Here is a 19,559-nt window from a genome sequence, read left to right as displayed (position 1 = left end):
CATCATCAGAATTAGCAGCCATACACTGCCACAGTGTGGTGGGTATCCTCCTAGCCCCCAGGAACCTGAAAGCTATGTATCCAAGGGAGAAGCCAGAGCTGGCTCTGGAAGTCTCCTGACGGCTCATTGTGCTCAGACATCCCTGTGACCATGTGAATTAGCAAAGCTCCGGTGCTGGATCTTCCAACCGTTGATCAAAGCTATAATGAGACTGTGTGTGTAGGCAGAGTGAAGGGAATGCCTGAGTAGAAGGGGAGGACTATCAGGGAAGGGAGCGATGGGCAGTGGACTGTAACATGATTAAGCCCTCCTTGCAGGTGGAGGCTGGGCTTCCAGGGAGTGGGGCATGGGGAGCTGCAAGCCCATGGATCTCTCCTCACTGCCTCTGTATTGGCTACTGAAGAGAAGTTGCTCACATAATCTAAAGCACATTCTTGATACAGGAAGAGGGGCTTTGGTTTTGGGCAAGAGCCATGTTAAGCCTTCATGAGGGCAGCCACCACAGCCTTGGTATTGAAACTGCATAGGTCACAGCAGGTCTGGCCAGTGCCCACAAAGACGATGGATTTGCTTATGGTGTAGGTCATAGAAATAGCAGCTCCCACCTTGTCATCAACGGTATCAAATTTGGTAAGGATACTGCCATCAATGAGCGGGGGTGTTTGAGCCCTAGAATGGTCAGGCAAGGCTCTGTTGAACTTGACCAGCTGGTCCACGGCCTCATTGCCTACTAAGGACTCCCCCACAAACTACAGCTAGTCAGGTGTATTGACAGTTATGAGCTTAGCCAGGGCGGTCATCAAAAGGGCATTGTCTTGCATGCGGCCAGCTGTGTCCACCAGCACCACATCAAGGCCTTGGTTACGTGCAAAAGCAGTCGCTTCCAGGGCAATGCCCGCAGTGTCCTTGCCGTAGCCCTTTTCAAACAACTGCACCATAGTGTGGGCGGCCACCGTGGTTCTCCGGGAGATGTAGGGCACTCGGGCACCGGGTGTGGGCATGCAGCTGCTCCAAGCCCCTGCACGAAATGTGTTGCAGGCAGCAATGAGGACACTGAAGCCATTCTCTAACACAGCTAGAAGGAAATCTTGGCAAGATTAGTAGACTTCCCCACTCCATTAATGCCACAGAAGGTGACAACATAAGGGCACTGATGACGCTGGGCATCCATAATATCCCAGAGCAAGTCTATACGATGCCATGGCTGCAGAATCTGCACCAGGGACTCTTGTAGGGCTTGCTTTACTGTGGAAGTCACCTTGCTGAATGTCCCCATCACCTTCCCTTCCAACTTGTTGGCCTCAGATTCACAGAGCTGGACCGCAATGCCTGCTTCCACATTCTTAGCAATGAGATGATCATGCATCTTATCCACCACAAACTCCACATCTTCACAACTCAAGCTCTTGGACCCCACAAGGCCCTTTAGCATCCCAAACATGCCACCCAGAGTTCCCTTGGTAGCACTAGGTTTGGTGGTGTTTTGAGCAGCCACTTCATCATCTGAGCTGCCGCAGTCCAAATCCTGAAGCTGCCCTCCACACCCAGTCCCTCAAATCAAGTTGATGTCCTCAGGTGGGGCAACCTCAGGGGCTCCACTGGTGGTGGGAAGGCTATAATCCAAGACTTCCTTGTTAGCACAGCCACCCAGTGCCCATACCCGGGGTGCATTTTTGCCCTTCTCCTTTGGAGCATCTGATTTCATGGGCTTGTTGGACTTCTCCAGACCTCTCCCATGCTTCTGAATGAACTTCTCTCGCTTCCTGTGTATGAGCTCCTCTTTGGAAAGTTCTACCCAATTCTCAGGCCCCACTGGGAAACCTGACTTTTCAGCAGGAACTGCTTTGCTGGTAGCCAAAGGGCCATCAAAACTCTCCTTCTTGCACCCCCCCTTTTTTTTTTTTTTTGCTGTTCTTTGCTTTTTTCTTGGGCTTTTCACCCCATGTCTCAATCATGGACCTCACAGGTTTCTTGGCCTTTTCAGAATCTTCAAATTTCTTCATGGTAGTGGGAGCATAAATCTTACTGCTCTCCTTTGCTTCACCAAGGAGCCACAGGAAGTAATTTTGGAAATCAAAAGTGCCATTCAATAGACTTAAAGCACTTTGCTGTTGGATCTCTGTGCAATACTTGCCCCAAAACAGCTGGTGCACATCATCTATCAATTTGTCTACATACGTCAGTGTTAGGATCTTCTGAAAACCAACCATGAACACCAGCTCAAACTGGTTGTCTAGTTTATACTTGAGTGTGAGTGCCTCATGGATGAAGGAGTTGTTACATCCCCTTTCCTGTAGCAGCACAGAACGAATCAACGCATTAATGGGCCAGGTGCGTGAGTCGCTCACGACCTGGAAGCACCAGAGGACAAGCCCGCCCTTGAAGAAAATGGTGAAGACGTCGAGCACGCCAGCAGCGGGAGAGGAGCCGGGCCGGCGCGGGGAACTCAGGCCACCATCGCCTCCACTTCCTGCTGCACCAAGCGCGGGACACGTCACACCAGCGGCCCTGGAAACTGGCTCAACCGCCCATATTTTAGTTTCTTTTCTTGTCGTGTCTTTCTTTCTTTTTCTTTCTTTTCTTTCTTTCTTTCTTTCTTTCTTTCTTTCTTTCTTTCTTTCTTTCTTTCTTTCTTTCTTTCTCTTCATTCCTTCCTTGCTTTTCCTTCCTTCCTTTTCTTTCTTTCCTCCCTTCTCTCCTTCTTCCTTCCCTTCTTTCATTTAATACAGAATATAGCTTGTTTACTCAGATCAACTGCAATTTCATCAAGTCTTCAAATATTTCCCATATACTTAAAATATGTTCAATGAGGAAAATAAGTAGATATCATCACTGAAAATTAAAAACTAACCAGCATAAGACTGACCTATGAAATATTCAGTGAAGTAAAATCCTATGTTCCAAGTCCATCTGCTCAGAAGTCATCTCTTCAAAATGTTGGAAAAGGCCTGCAGAAGAAAATTTACTGTGTACTATAAAAGGCTATGTGGGTAAGAACCAATGCAAGGCTTTATGTAGATCCAAATTCATTATTTAGCACATAAAACAAAACAAAATATAAAAATATTAATGGTGTCTAATATATTACTTACTTTAACAATGGTTTGTTAGGATTAGTAGAATGTATTGCTATACAAGTTAGAGCAAAGTACCAATCTAAAGGCTGTTAGTTAACATTTGAAGTGCTTTAATCAGGAATTCATATCCAAGGGGTTTTTGGTAAGCACCTGAAAGGCTCCAATCAGGACTCAATACTCTAAAGGTTATAGCAAATGACCTAAATGGTTTCATCTAACTTTACATAGAGGGTTCAGTAATTAGCATGAGTAATGTTATACATAATTTTTTGTTAGTGACATAAATTCAAGAAAAAATTTGCCTAGAAAATCTGTAGGGATCTTGTTATTCTTGTGTAAAAGAATATAAGAATTCAGCAGACCCTGCATCTTGGAACTTATTAAACTAATCTCAAGGTCAAAATTTCTGGTTGGTCTCATGTCTATCATCCTCCAGTCACTAAGGGAGGATTCCATTGTCTGGTCCCACCAGATATTTGCCTGGCCTGCCATCAGAATATGGTTCTTCTTGACTCAGAGTGAACTTCCTCACAAGGTACTTGTCAAAATGCCTGAGGAAAGAGAGCTGGGGCAATTTAGGAAAAACAGGTTAATAATGGGGATTTGTGCTTCTTTGCTAAGAATGCTTATACATGCATTGGTATCAATTTGAAACTTGCTTTCACTTAAGTTCATCACCTGGTTAAGGGGAGACATAATCCCATCTATATCTAATTGTGGGAAGTCATATGAAACTATTTCTTAATAGAATTAGACACTTGTTTAAAGGACAACTTTTCTTAGATACTCAAAATAATTTTACTTGCAGATTTGATTATTTAAAAGTGAATTATGTTTCAGGTATCATGCTAAGTGCTTTGTTTAAATCATCTCATTTAATCTTTTTAAAATTTGAAATGGTGTAGTATGTTACCTTGTGAAAGACAAAATGCAACAGAAAACAAGGAAAGGATTTTATCTAGGCTACTATGGTAGGGAAAACATTCATTAATGAAGAAAGTCTCAAAGGAAAGGAAGAGAGCCCTGGGGTTTTAGAGAGGTAGATAAACAAAGAAGTCATCCTTTATTATTATGGCAAGCATGAGGAAGAAAGAAGCATCTTCTCCAGGTCACTGAAGAAAGATAAAGATGGCTTTTATCTCAGAATATGCAGGGTACCATGACAGCCTTAAAGTTCCTTTCAGTTTAGCTATACTTTAGACCATTTGCTCCTTATCTCTAGGCCCTTGACCTCCTTTTTCTTAGATAATTTACTTTAGAAAACTTGCAATTCTAAATTCTTTTTCTCTATTGAGATATAAATCTTCTCTCAGATTTTGAAAAGCAGTCATCAAGAAAGAAAGGACCCCCAATCCCTAGTCTGGGTAGGATCCCAACTTAGATAAGCACCAATTAGCAAACACAACTAATCACATTGCTAACCTCTCCCTAAGGTCCTCCAATATTTTTCCACTAGCTCACTGGGCACTTAAAATCTCTCCTGCCTTTTATTTCAGTGGAGTTGATTTCAATTTCTCTCCCCTGTTGCAATAGTCTTGAATAAAGTCTTCCTTGCCTGATTAACTCCATCTGGTTCAATTTTTCTTGGACAAGGGCAAGGGCGCTCTTTTGGAACACAATAAGGTGGGGGGGAAAATTCTTAACTGTATCTTTTGCTGTTTTCCAGATAGCATAGCTCAGGGAAAATTAAACTTTGTGGAAATTTTTAGAGAAGTATGAAAAACAAAACAAAACAAAAACATAAAATTATGTAAGGGAAGATTTATTTGAATAGATTATAAAAATAAAGGGAGGGAAACTATTGCAATAGGGAGATAACTTCTACAAAAAGATCTATAAGTGTATCAAAGGCAGGAGTAAAAAGGCTAGAAAGATTTGGATGTACATAAGTGGAATGAATGGGATAAACAAATGGAGGTGACAGTGATCTGATAGCAGATCAAGAAGTTTTTACTCTGAGATCTAGAGAGAGGCCATTAAGGAAGGGTTCATGCTGGCCTAAACTGAGGGTGGGCCAAAGTTCAGAGCAAGGGGGAAGGAAAGAATCTTAACCAAAAATTAACAACTATTCTGTTCTAATTCATCAGTGAGGACAAAATAGTTCAGCTAATCATTTATGAAGCAAAGTTTGGAAATTTAGAGTTGCTTTGTCTGGTATTATTACAAGCAAACAAATGGGACATTAAGACTATCTAAATTATATGAGGAAGGATTGTGTTTTCCATTTGTTGTATCGTGGAATAACAAAAACAAAATGTGTGGGAGATTTCACAAACATTGTTTTCCAGGATAATGGCTTTGATAAAGTTCAACATTGTCAAAAGAAAAGTGAGAGAGGTTAATACTTGTTTAGAATCCTGCCAAAAGCTTATAGGTATTAAAGAGAATTGTGATATAAGCCCTAATCACCATCCTCTACTACTTCCTGATATTCAGGAAAGGTAGGTGAATGAAAAACAATCTGAAATTGACCATCAAAATAATCAAGATAACTAACTTGACTTTTGGTGGCATAGACACAATCTTAGAATCAGAGTAGTATATATTCAGTAACAAGTTCTTTTCCCATGCTTGAATGTCCACATATCTTTTAAGACATACCGCTTTTAATTTAGTATCATGCTGCTTGCATATGTGTCACTTTTCTTCTAGCAGAGTTTGAACTTTTCAAAATACAAACTTTGTCAAGTTTACTTTTATACCTATGCATAGTTTGTGTGACACTGAATGAGTAAAAACTCTTGAAAGGCCACAATAGGTAAGCCAGTTCTTGGACTTTGTGATTTCCCAAGATAGACAATACTACGGCCTCAGAAATCTGCCTACTTGTGTTTTGAGAAAGTAAAATTTTAGTTCTTTGAAGTCCTTAGCATATTTTCTATTGTTACTGTTGGGGAGGGAGATCTTCCTCTGCCCTATGGGCCTTCTAGCTTACTTAGAATCAAATTGACATGAGACAGATGAACAGGAGAAGATCAAATTTAGTAGACATAAGCATAGGGAGTCCACATGGACATTAGATTTGAAAAGACAGTGAGGCAACATGAAGCTTATCTGAGTTAAGGAGAGGGGCAGGGTCTGAAGATACAGGGTGGAGAAAGCTCATTAGCAAGGTGAAAAGGGATGTTTGGGGGAAGATAAGGTTGCTCTATTATGTAGATAAGTTTCTTCCCTAAAGGGGAGTCTCTGTTAATAGTTCTCTTCCTGTTGCAAGCTCTCCTTTCCAATGTAAAGTTAGGCCAGGATGGGAAGGCAGAAGGCTTTTCCTGCATCTGCTGCATTTTTTATTACCTTTAACTCAAAATAATCTTTATGCCAAAATGGCACATTTGGAGACATCTCATCCTGCAACCCTTCATTAGAGCTTGACATTATCAGAAGTTAATACCTTAAACACTTTTCCCAAACTAGATTTTGAGTTATCACAAATCAGAAATCATATCGTTTTCAGATGAAAATATTGGTCTTAACGCAAAGCACTTTACCTCAAAACTTCAATAAAGTCTCCAGCACAGTTATTTATTTATTTATTTATTTATTTATTTATTTATTTATTTATTTCCTGAAGTCACATTTTAGTTCTTTCTGCTTGGTGACAGTACAAAATCTTCAAAATTCTCAAGAGTCCTACACAACTTTTTTTTTTTTTTTTTTTTACCTTTCTTTGATGACTATCCTGCCTTTGCATCATCAAGAACATTGAGGCTATCTGATATTGTCTCCCTCAATTTTACATCTTCCTTCATCTTTGTGAACATCTACATTTACCCACACCTTTTCCTTTCATAAATCTCTATATCCCCTCGTCCTGAAAAATAAAAACAAAATTAAAAATAATGATATCTCCATTCATCCTCTATCCTTTCCACTCTATAATCACACCAATCCCTCTTTCCTTCAAGGGTTTTCTGAAAGTAATGAGGGAGGGAGGAAGTGAGGGAGCATAGAGAGAGGTGTGAAGAGCCCTAATCCCCAAACACATCACAATTTGCAAATCTGGAAAAGAAGAAAGATCTAGAGAATCTACTTTATATAAAATGGATACAACTTCAACAGGGATACTGAAAAATGTAAATTAAAAAAAATAAGAGCAAGACAAAGGAAGTAATAATGATAAAAATGGTTGCCAATCACTGAACCTTCATAGTGTACAAGATAGGCACCATGTTGAATCCTCAGCATATAATCATACAGGTAAGTCCTGGAAGTTAATTAGCAATATAATGTATAAAGCTTGGCCATACTGTTTCAGGATTTCTTTTCCTTCAGTGCCCACAGTTCTTGGTACACTGCTTCGAAGAATGAAGAGGTAGTCTAGACAAAGAGTGGTGGGCAGCAAAGCCAAGTTTATTGAGTGATAGTAAAGTTTATGATGTAGAAAAGACATTAGTGTTTGAAGCCAATGATCATGAAAGAATTCTTGAGATGTCTTTGGTGCAAAAAGGTGATTTTATTAAAGCATGAGGACAAGACCCATGGGCAGAAAGAGCTGCACTGGGGTCATGAAGAGTGGCTTATTATATACTTTCAAGTTGGGAGGGGGTTAGGGATAGCATAAATCTCTAAGGAATTTTGGAAGCAAAGTTTCCAGGACCTTGAGAGGGTTGTTATTATTGGGGAAAGGTCATTTATTACTGTCTAATAAAACCTTAGTCATGAGACCCTTCAGATGTATATCGGTGGGCCATATGCTTGGGAGATGATTGCTGACATGTATCTTGGGGGGGGGTTAGAGATAAAGGAAGTTTTCAGAGGAATTTTTATATGTTAAAGTAGACTTACAGGATCCTGGTGTGGGGGTTTGGGGTGAGGCTAGGATTGCCTTTTGCCCTTAGCAAAGTGTCAACATCAAGGCAGTTGAGTCCCTAGAGGAATGTCACTCTGCCTGTTTCAAGGACTTGTCAATGGACTCTAGGTAGTAAGGAAAGTTATTAATTTTTATTCTTCCTTTGTTTCCCACATCAGTTTATTGACTGACAGTATAAAGCTCCTGAAGAGGGAGGAGACCCAAGAGGGTTGTCCTTGCAGTTTCTAAGTCTTGGGGTTTTTATTAGATTGTTGGTGGGCTGCTTCAATCTAATTAACACTCCATGTGCCTGTCACCGATTCAGGTTTTCATCCAAGCACTCATCTACCTATGAGGTAGTTGTTTACATGGGAAAGGATGGAGGACTCCTTTCAGGGTGGTATAGAATAACAGGATGGGGTCCTTTTCCTTTTAAGGGTAGTTTCCTCTTAGGATGGGCGTGCCCCTCGTCCCTGCCTGCCTTTCTTCTAACTATCCTCCGTTAACAGTTTTCTCTAACTGTAACTGTGGGAGATAGAGGAGAAAATAAAAAAAATAAATAAAATAGGCTGTTCTCCCCTCCCAGAGACCATAAACTATTTGAGAGATAGACCTAACATTTATGAAACAAATACAGAAACAGATATGAACTTAAATGGTTCATTGCTGAATTTCACAGGGGCAGATTTCAATCTCTAAAGGGTATTGGAGAATGAGGCATCAAGTAGAGTAGCCACAAATAATTCCAACGGAAATGAGAAAAAAGATCCTGAAAAGTCAGAGTGATTTAAAACAGTTAAGTGAAGAGGGGATTCTAAACAAATGTAAAACTTGAGCATTAGAATAGAAGCTGAAATGACTAGAATCCACCATCTTTGTGCAGAGGGACAGAGTTCCTAGAGCTAAGGAAACTGGTTGGAAAGTAAGAAATAAATATGAACAGTTTGGGTAGGACCAGACTGCAAAGAAGTTAAACATTCACATAACATTTGTTCTTTATGAAAGTCAGGCAAAACCTAAGACTTGCAAACTTGTTTTCAGACAAGCTAGAAACTAACTAATTTCAATTAGAAATAGTGCCAAGATATGAGTCATAGATTTTCAATAAAATATGGTTGGAAAATAACAAATGGAAAGAGTTCAGAACACAATTTTCTGAACTTATCATGATAAAAGGAACATCAGGAAGGCTTTTTTATTTAAGAAATCAGAGTTTGATGCCTTTATTACTTACCAAATAAGTACAGTACATTTTTCATAAAATCTAACTTAATTATAAATTGTTTGAAGTTTTAGTACACAATAGTCCCTGCACACACCAATATGGAATTTCATTATGTGTTATATAAAAAAGTATTAAGTCTTTGTTATTTTCCACTTATATAAAATAAGAAAACTAAAAATACTTTTGAACTTCTTTGGTCATATTTACTTACCTTTATTTTAAAGGAACATGAAAGAAAATTATTGGGGTATGTCTAATAAATTTTACCAGTGGGGAGAAAATCAACGAACCAAACATAAAACAAAATATTTGAGAAATTTGATATTTAAATTATGTTTAAATTTAAATTATGTTTAAAACTTTTGAAATACTTAAAATTATTTCTATATATCAAGGAACCTAACCAAAATTGGGTGTAGAAATAAACCTGGAAAAAATTTTAAAAATATGTTATTTTTTCAAAATAAATTTAGTGCTTATAACTAAATTCTCAACAAATTGTAAAACTGACACACTATGTTAATTCTTAATGTGGCCATTACATATTTTCTATAAATTAAATGTATTATGTTTTTAGAAGAAAACAGTCTTTTTGAATGGTGGTGGGAAAGGGATATGAAATAGGGATGAGGAGAGGACTCTTACATGCAAATGTTAATTACCATTTTTGTGTGATGAGTTTATGGGATCAGTAATAATACTACAATTTCATTACAATGAAGAGAGTTTCAGAGAAGCTATTTAAATTGACCAACATGAAGGGTGCCTGGGTGGCACAGTCAGTTAAGAGACTGACTCTTGATTTTAGCTCAGGATGTGATCTCAAGGTCTTAAGATCGAGCCCTGTGTGGAGCTCTGCACTTAGCAGGGAGTGTGCTGGAGATTCCCTCCCTTTCCTTCTGCCCTTCCCCACCCTATGTGCTCTCTCACTCTAAAAATAAAAAAATCTTTAAAAAATAAAAAGTAAATTTACCAAAATGATAAATCTAGGAGGTATAAGAACTGTATGATATTATAATTTCTGTGCTAAACTGCTCCTTTAACATAGCATTTTAAAAACAGTCGTATTAACAAAGTACATGTCAAAGAACATTTAACACAAAAGATGAGTTCATAATTAACATTTCATATAGACCATTTCCATATGTTTTAATGCAGGTTAGATACAGCCACAAATCCAAGCTCTAGAAACCATACTGAATTATCTCAGAGACTACAAGCTGAGTCATTAGAATCTTTTCTGTTTTTCGTAAGTGCAGATGAATACCTTGTATTTCATAATTTATATGTTTTTCTGATATTTTGTATTTCCTAGCATAAATCCCCTTAAACACACACACACACACACACACACACACACAAGCAAAAAAAAAAAATCCAGCATCCTTTGGACTGCTTAGATTTGCATTAATTCTTTGTCAATCAACAATAAAGAATTTCACTGAAATCTGACAACAAGAATTCAAAAATCTGTTCCCTTCAACAGTTTTCTCTTCCTCAGGTAAAATGTTGATTGTCTTGCTTATTTGTAGGAAAGGAGAAAGAGTTGAGGGAGTTAAAAGGATTTTATGAGTTAAGATTTGGCTCCAACTTAAGCCAGGGGATTTTGTGGGTGGATACATTTGGGAGTCTAGATAATTAGAAATTGGGAGTAAAGATTTTTCTCTAGAAGTTCATAACAGACAAAAATCTGAAATGTCAGCAGTTATTTATCATTGAGTACACAGGAGAATTTGCACAATGTCTACAATTACTGTCTATTGAATACTTTTTTTTCAACTTTCTAGAATTAAATGTTTACCAATATTTTACAAATAAAAAAAGGCCTGTTTTCAATATAATTTATCCACTCAGCTTTTTTTTTTTTTTTTATTAACATAGGACCATTCAATCTGACATATGTCAGGGGCAATTAGCAATCCTCTGCTAACAGAGTACCTGCCCTACTTAGCAGGCATTTCTTGTTCCTCATTAACCAAATTATGTTCAGGTCATATATCATATTGCTGACAATAATGCCACTTTCATGCTTAATTGGTTAAGTAAATGTGTAATTATGGAACTATGTTGAAATACTACTGTAAATTATCGTAACCACAGCATTTGCCTGATGTAGATTGGGATGTTATTTGATCTACTGTAAGATTTAATAACACTAAAACTTAATGTAACATTTGTTCAATATCAGTGAAGATACTCCAGATGTTATTAACATTTTAGATAAAATGTTCAAAAACTAAGTGAACATTTTGAATATTCTAAAAAATGAAGGCATAGTATTTTTTATGAAAAATATTATCTCTGGTATTAAGCCCAGAAAAACAAACTGATAATTTGTTTCTAACTTGACATATGGTAATTAGTAGAATTTATATTTTGCTATGGGATATTTACAGTAATGACTACATTCTCAGAATACTTTTGGATCACAGCAAATATTGGCTCATTGAGAATCAAAAAAATCATGTTAGAGGAAAATGAAAGATATTAATAGTTGTCTTAAAAATTCTTGCTCTAACTTTTTTTCTTCTAACTAGCACTTTCCTAATGAGTGCTCACAAAATGAGACTTTGACATAAATTACCAAAAAGTTCTTAAAACCTCCCTAAAATGAAAATAAATGACATATGGCAAAATGTTGACATGGTAAACATTTAAATGTGTTCACTTTTAAAATAAAGAACTTTTAAAATATTAGATATCAAGTCTTTCCTAAATACCAGATGTATTACTAAGGATTAGATTTGGTTGCATTTAGCAATAAATAAATGAATAAAATAAAAAAATAAAAATCACAGTGGCTTTAGTAAGTTGGAAGTGTATTTTCTATTCACTGAACGCAGCCTGGAGGTAAGTAGTCCAGGGCTGGTATTGAAGCTCCACAATTACCAGGAACACAGATTAATTATTTTACCTCTTCTATCATTATAGATTAAGGGGTCAAAGAGAGGGAAACTTTTTCTCAAGGTAAATAATTTAGGCTTTGTAGGCCACATAGGTCCATTATGACTAATGAAAATCAACTCTGCTTCAGTAAGAAAAAGTAACTTTGCCATTGTAGCATGAGGGTAGGTTTGGACAATACCCACTGTTCAATAGGTCTGACTGTATTTCAAAAAGACTATATAAACAAAAAATGGTGGTGGGCTAGATTTGGCCCATAAGTCATAGTATTGCAAGCTGTTTTATAGGATGTGTCTTTCATCTTCAAGGTAAACACATGATGCAAGAAAGCTGTTAGAACTATAGACATAATGTTCATGGTAGAAGCCAGAAGAACCCCAAATGGTCGAAGAAGGGCCAATGGGACAAAACCTGACAGTCTATGCTAATGAGATGACCCAGAATGGAGGCTGTCCATAAAGACCAAACATGTGATTAGAGGGTTAGGACTTTGACCTCCAGGGAGAGGAGAGGACTGGGGACTGAATTCAACCATATGGACAATAATTCAATCAACCTTGCCTATTAAATAAACCTCAGTAAAAACTCTGGACACTGAAACTTGCATAAGCTTCCTTGGTTGGCAATACTCTGCATATTGTTACACACTGATGTATCAGGAGGCTCACAATTCTTGAGGACATCTTCCTTCAAAAGACTAGCAGAACCAATTCCATTATTATTCACTTTTCGGATTGGCTCAGTTATATCACAGTAACAGGAAGACTACATGATCATCCAACAACTCCTGCCATCTGCCTCTCCTTGTAAGTCAGCTGAAAAAGTAAGAAATCCCTCATCTTCCTACCACCATGTCTAAAATCCACTTCTGCCTATACTCATAGCCTCTATGTTCCTTTGTATTACAAAAGAAAGATAAAGAGTCTTTCCTTTTTTTTTAAGATTTATTTATTTAGTTAGTTAGTTAGTTTAGAGAGAGAGAGAGTGAGCACATGAGTGGGGGAGGGGCGGGGGGGAGGGAGAGAGAGAATGTCAAGCACTCCATGAGTGCAGAGCCTGATGCAGGGCTCAATCCCACAACCCAGAGATCATGACCTGAACCAAAATCAAGAGTCGGGCACCTAACCAATTGAGCCACCCAGGTGCCCCCAAAGTCTTTCCTTTAATTAAAAAAAAAAAAATAAATCTTCATCACTTGTAACTTGACAACAACTTTGTTTGCAATTAATATATGTTATCTCTTTATTACAGTAATATTCCTCCAGCATGCAAATATCCTCTACTATCTCCTATTAGACAAAATAAAAGTTAATGAAACCTTGAATTTCAAGCTAATATGCTACTCCAATTATTGCCCCAATCCTCTGGTACTCTTCTTAGTAAATCTTCTTAATGTATTTGCCTGGACTTGTTGCTGGCATTTCTTTCATCCCGCTTTACTGTGGCTTCCATTCCTATTAGTTTATCAAACTGCTCTTGGTAGCATCATCATTGATCTCCATTATGCCAAAAGTAACGATAACTGTTCTTCTCATCTATCTGAAATTTTATCAGCCCTTGACAGTATTGACCAAATCCTTATCTCTTGAATGAGATACCATACATTTCTTCTTTTTCTCTAATTTCACTCATCTCTTTGCTTAGTTTCCACTGCTGCTGTCTCTTCCTTGTTTACTTATTCTGTGGATGCAAGAGAAATCCCAATAATTGTAATTGGTTGTGAATATCTTCTAATACATATATATATATATTTTTTTATTATTTTATTTTATTTATTTATTTTTTAACTAGAGAGTTTCATCCAAGACTCTGACTTTGGATACAATCCCAGGACAGAATAATCACCAAACTTCAGCTGTAGCTCTGACTCCTCTCCTGAACTTGAACATCATTCTAAGCTTCCTATTTACAATCTTCATTTATAGGTCTCACAGACATCTTAAACTTTGCATATACAAAAACAGAATTTTTAATAACCCCACAACTAAAGCCTTTTTTTATTCTTGCTTTCCTTCACCTCTCACATCCAATCTATTACCAAGTTCTACTGAAATCATATACAAAATGTTGAATGTTTCCAATTCTTCCTTATCTCCACTGCCACTACTATTGTCCAAGCTGCTTTTATCTCTAGTCTTTGTCCTAAAATAGACTCCCGTTTGTGTGTGTATGTGTGTGTGTGTGTGTGTCTTCATTTAGAAGGCTGGCATAGCTTATTAGTGAGGGTTTAGTTATAGAATATAACTAGATCAAGCATTGGGTTAAAATTGACTTGCAGATTCATTTAGTCCAAGCAGATACCCTATATAAAGCCCCCAGGAATGACTTGTAGAATCTCGCCTCAGAAGCACATCCCAAGGGAGCTTATTATACTGATAAGATCAGGATGTTATCTGTGGAAAGTGGAAGTACCACTACAATGGTTGGCTTCAGAATCATACCATTTTGGTATGATCTGCAAAGTGGAGAAGCCACATCCACAGCTTCTGGTAGCACTGCTATGCTAAACACCTAGATAATAAATGGCTCATGCCCTGTTTCTCTACCCACTGGATTTATTTCCAGATCAAGACCTACACAATTATATCAAAATTACATTTAGATAAGGGAATCATAAAATTTGGCTATTGGTTTTATAAACTCTGCAATACAAAAATGGCATAGTAGGAAGAAGTCAAAATGAGTGAGTTAATCCAACTCATCTGTCCAAAATAGCCCCAAAGCACTGTTATTTCTGTCCCAGGGCCTTAGTTTTCATTGAAAAATCTCTTATAATTTTTATTTACTGTCCTTCTATTTTTCTCCCTCTAGTTTCCATGACTCAAATGAGAATCTAATATGGGTTTGAGTAGGAAAAATGTAATTGAGTGTGAAACAGTATGCATTAAGTACACCCTTTCCTTCCAACAACTTAGAGGTTTGATATGTTAAGATTGGAATGAATTATTTCATAGGAGGATTACCCCTTCTCCAAGTGAATTCTCATCAAGTTGCCCAGATCTACAATTTTATCCACTAAAGTTTAAATATCACAATAAAGATTTAGGCAGCATTCAGGGAGTAGTCCCCAAAAGGCTGCCCCGACTTTAGACACCATCTGCAAATATAGGGTTTTCCAAGACCACCCTCTTTCAGACTAGCTGACTACAAATCCAAAGTTTCCCATAGTAACTCTCACTTTCAATAATTCACTGGAACAACTCAAGGAGTTGAGAAAAGTGTTATACCTCTAATTGTAGGGTTCAAATTTGAATTGGCCAAAGAAAAGAAAACACATAGGGTAAAGTCTGATCGGGTTCAAAGGAAAATCTCTCATGTCCTCAAGAATGTGTTACCCTTCTGTCATTCATGTATGACAAGATGCATGAAGTACTACCAACTCAGAAACTCATTTGAACTTTGGTCTCCTTAGTTTTTACTGGGTCTTCACTAGATAGACACAATTAGTTGAATCTTGTGGTCGAACCAAAGTCCCCACCCTCCAATTACATGGATGATCTTTCTGTCATAGCCAGCTCCCAGCCTGAGTCACCTGATTAGCAAAAATGATCAGGTATGGTCCAGGAGCCCACCATAAATAACAAAGACACCCCTATAACTTGAGAAATTTCAAGGCTTTAGAGATTATCTCCTAGATCTGGGACACAGTGAAGAAGTCTCTTTGGGTACCGTTAATTCTTCACTACAGAACTTTATTTTCTGCAAAGTCCTTCCTGACTTCCTGTTCTTATTCCTTAGGAGAATTAACCATGTCCTTCTCTCTGCTACCAAAGCATATTATTTCATTTTCTTATAGTAAACAAACTCTTACAAACCAAAGTTTAATAGTTTCAGGTTCCTGTCTCTCTCTCCCCTGCCAGATGGTGGGTTCCTAGAGAACAAGAACTGGTCCACCGTGATATTCTCAGAACCTAAAAATGATACTTGGCACATAAAGGAATCTCTTTTTCTTTTTCTCATTATCTTTCTCTCACACACACACACACACACACACACACACACACACACACACATATGGAAGAATGTAGGCTGATCCAAGTAATTTCATCACTCCCACATACATGATTAAAATAAAATCCTAAAAAAGTAAGCCTTGTTAATAGGCAATTATAAATTATATCCTTATATATAAAAAGGATAACATGTTCTTTGGCTGCTAACCATACCCAAAAATATCTACAAAGAATTATTTATTTCTCTATTTTGAGCATTTAAAATTGATATCTCCCATTTTACTGACAATGTTGATGAAATGAAGCACCGGTATGGAAAAAGGGAAGAGAAAGTGCATGCATCTGGTGGCCCAGTGATACCAGGACTACATGACCAGTTCACATTGTGAAAGAGGCCCTGAAGCTTCTAAAATGGATATAAATTTCTTTCCCAAAGCCCCCTAAGCATAGTGCCTTCCTTTCAAAGCATAATTTGACCAGGATAATTGACTTACTGGCAGTGAGTTTTGATCTAAAAATTGAGTAAGCTCTTCCTTAATTGACTTTAATATAGTTGTAAAACAGGAAGGTAAAAGCTTTCTTTCAAGAAGACTTGCAAAAGTACTAATGCAGTAAATAGCATATTTGATGCTTCTATTAAAGCTCTTTGCTTAAATGGAAATTGACTATATAACTATGTTTTCACAGTCTGAGCTTTTTAACATTTGAGTAGTAACATGGGTAATAAGATTCTGCATATTGAGGTTTTATGGAAATAGAACACTTTCAGTTCAAACACTAGAATTTCTATAAATGGGAATTTAATTACACTAAGATTATGCCAACAACTTTTATAGTTTTTGTGACTATAGCAAAAACAATCTCTACCTAATGTTACAAGGAAACTCAAATCTAAGTACAGATATCTAAAGGCAAGCTAAGAAAGTCTGATGTTTTAATCATTATAAAAGAGTTAAGACTTACATATAATATAAAATTAGAATTCATTCATTATAATACATTTTAAATTCTGCTTCACATTTTTCTTGCTTTCAAGATTTCATATTATCTAAAATCGATCATTTTATATAAAAAGGGTAAGAATCAGTCTCTGAGCTAAACTCTGCCCCTCCATGTTCATATTTTGAAGCTTTAACCCCCAATATGACTGTATGTGGAGATAGGACTTTTAGGTGGTAATCAAGGTTTATGTGAGGTCATAAAGATAGGTTGTAATCCCTAGGCTTGGAGACCTTATAATAAGAGGAAGAGAGATAGATAACTTCCTTTCTCTGTCTCTCTGTTTTTATTTCTCTCCCCTCCTGCATGCTCCAAGGAAAGACCATGTGAGGACATGGAAGACAGCTGTCTACAAGCCAAGAAGAGGATACTCACCAGTAATCAAACTGTCTGGCACCTTGATCTTAAACTTTTCAGTCTCCAGAATTCCAGAATTGTGAGGAAAAAAACCTTGTACTTCTCAAGCCATCCAGTGTATGGCATTTTGTTATGCAACCCAAGCTGATTAAGTCAGTTGCAAAGTAATACAGACTATTATTCATATTTTACACAAAATGCTAGTTATTTAACTTCTTATTTAAAAGGGAAGCATAAGCATCTTTTAAAATATTTATTAAAATAGTAAACAGATAATACATTTTTCGTTCATTCATTCATTTTTTTTTTAAACGTGGGTTTAGTTCTGATGTGGGGTTATATCAGCCAAAGATTAGAGTACATAATATGATATATGACTTGGAAGAGCAGGAGGTCTTTAGGAAAACTGTAATATGGCTGAGTATTAGAATGTGCCCTTTCAATGCCAGGCAGACATGACTATGAAAAAACAAAAAACAAAAAACAAAACAGGAAAACATGTGAATAAGAGGCTCATAAGAAGATGATTTATAAATGCATTATCGTATTTAATTCTTATAAATAATCTTACAGAAGTAGTATGGGATAGTTCAATGAAGGCTTGAGACCACTTCTATTTATTAGGTGTGTGACCTGAAACAAGTTATCCAACCTTCACCTACCTCAGGTTCCTTGTCTGTTAAAATGGATTGATAAGGTTAACCTGCTTTTTATATATCCTGATTTTACAGAAATTCAATGTAACCTAATGTGTCAACTGCTTTTCAGCAGAGCACAAATTCCATATCAAATTCTTTTGAATCCAAACTTTCAAATTTCTACTCAAATAATTATTAGCCCTTATAGTTATTTCCTTTTCTATATAAGACCCAAACTTTTATAATTCAGACCTAGAAAGGTAACCCATACACTCACCATTAACATGTATTTCAGCAGGCTAGTTTAAGTTGAATTTCTTGAAATCTTGGCAATCAGAAAATAGTATCACTTGTATCAGTTTTGAGCAATGAGGATAAATACCTAGAATGTGTATGGAGGCAGCAGAGAGGATGATCTGACAGATTGGGAGAATCCTGAGACTGTAGGGTGAGGGAAAGGAAGAAAGAAGAGGAAAGATGCAAGAATGTGTGAGACTGAAGGAGGAATTTGCTAAAAAATTCGTGAGGTGGGTTTGCAAGCCAGACTTCTTTGGTCCAAATCCCTTCTGTTTAAACTTGTGGTGAAAATTTCATGAGCTCATATGGGCAAATTGTATAGCAACACGTATGGCAACATATTAACCAAATTATAGAGAATTTTTTTAAATGAGCGTGGAAAAGGAGGCCAAATTATTTTCTAGTATTATTGTGAAAAAAAAGTTTATTTTGCAAAAATAGCATTATGGGTTGAATTGTGTCTCCCCAAAAGATGTTACGTTAAATTCCTAAACCCCTGTACCTGTGAATGTGACCTAAAGATTTGGAAGTAGGGTCTTTGCAGATTTAATTATGATAAAACAGGGTCACTAGGGGGGCTTTTTATCCAATATGACTGGTATCTTATCCTTATACAATGTGGGAACTTTGGACACAGGAACATGCAGGGAAAATAGCATGTGAAAAGAGGTAGAGATTGGAGTAATTCATTTACAAATCAAGGAATGCCAGAGATTGCTGGTCCTCATCAGAAGATAGAAGAAAGGTAAGAGACACATCTTCTTTTGGAAATCTCAGAAGGAACCAACACTGCCAAAACTTTACTTTTCAACAAATAATAGCTTTCAGAACTGTGAAAGAATGGCTTTCATTGTTTTAAGCCTCTTAGTTTTAGATACTTTGTTAAAGAAACCCTAGGAAACTAATACACAAAGAACTAATGTTAATCACTAAGTTCTGATATGACTAATACTTTTTATTCCAAGACAGGATTTTATATGATTAATGCACCTTAAATATTTCAAAAAATGGCAAGTGCTGGATAATATCTTAATTGCAAATGCAGACGAGTACTATACTAATTTATAATATTTTGCTTTTGTTATCAACATATTGATTGACTGTATTTGGGTACTGTACATAGACTGCTCCAAATGAATGTATTCCTTCTTTGAATTAGAACAAAGATTCTGTCTGAGTTCTGACTCACTTTCCCAGATTGGTGCTATGGGTAGTGCATATGGGTGTATGGTAGTGTTTCCTGAAACAGAGTCATCTGGGATGTTATTTGAAAGTCTGTGTGTGTGTGTGTGTGTGTGTGTGTGTGTGTGTGTGTGTGTGTGT

At 37.0% G+C, this 19,559-nt stretch overlaps 1 pseudogene; it reads right to left on the bottom strand.

Annotated features, from left to right (window-relative positions):
* Positions 1 to 476: 476 nt before the first annotated feature.
* Positions 477 to 19,559, bottom strand: part of LOC112835459 (signal recognition particle receptor subunit alpha pseudogene) — a 96,673-nt pseudogene continuing 77,590 nt past the window's right edge.

This window comes from Callorhinus ursinus, unplaced genomic scaffold, assembly GCF_003265705.2.
Source record: "Callorhinus ursinus isolate GAN/ISIS: 27379988/994484 unplaced genomic scaffold, GSC_fseal_2.0 scaffold4, whole genome shotgun sequence".
NCBI lineage: Eukaryota > Metazoa > Chordata > Mammalia > Carnivora > Otariidae > Callorhinus > Callorhinus ursinus.
This window is presented reverse-complemented; position numbering and strand designations above follow the sequence as displayed.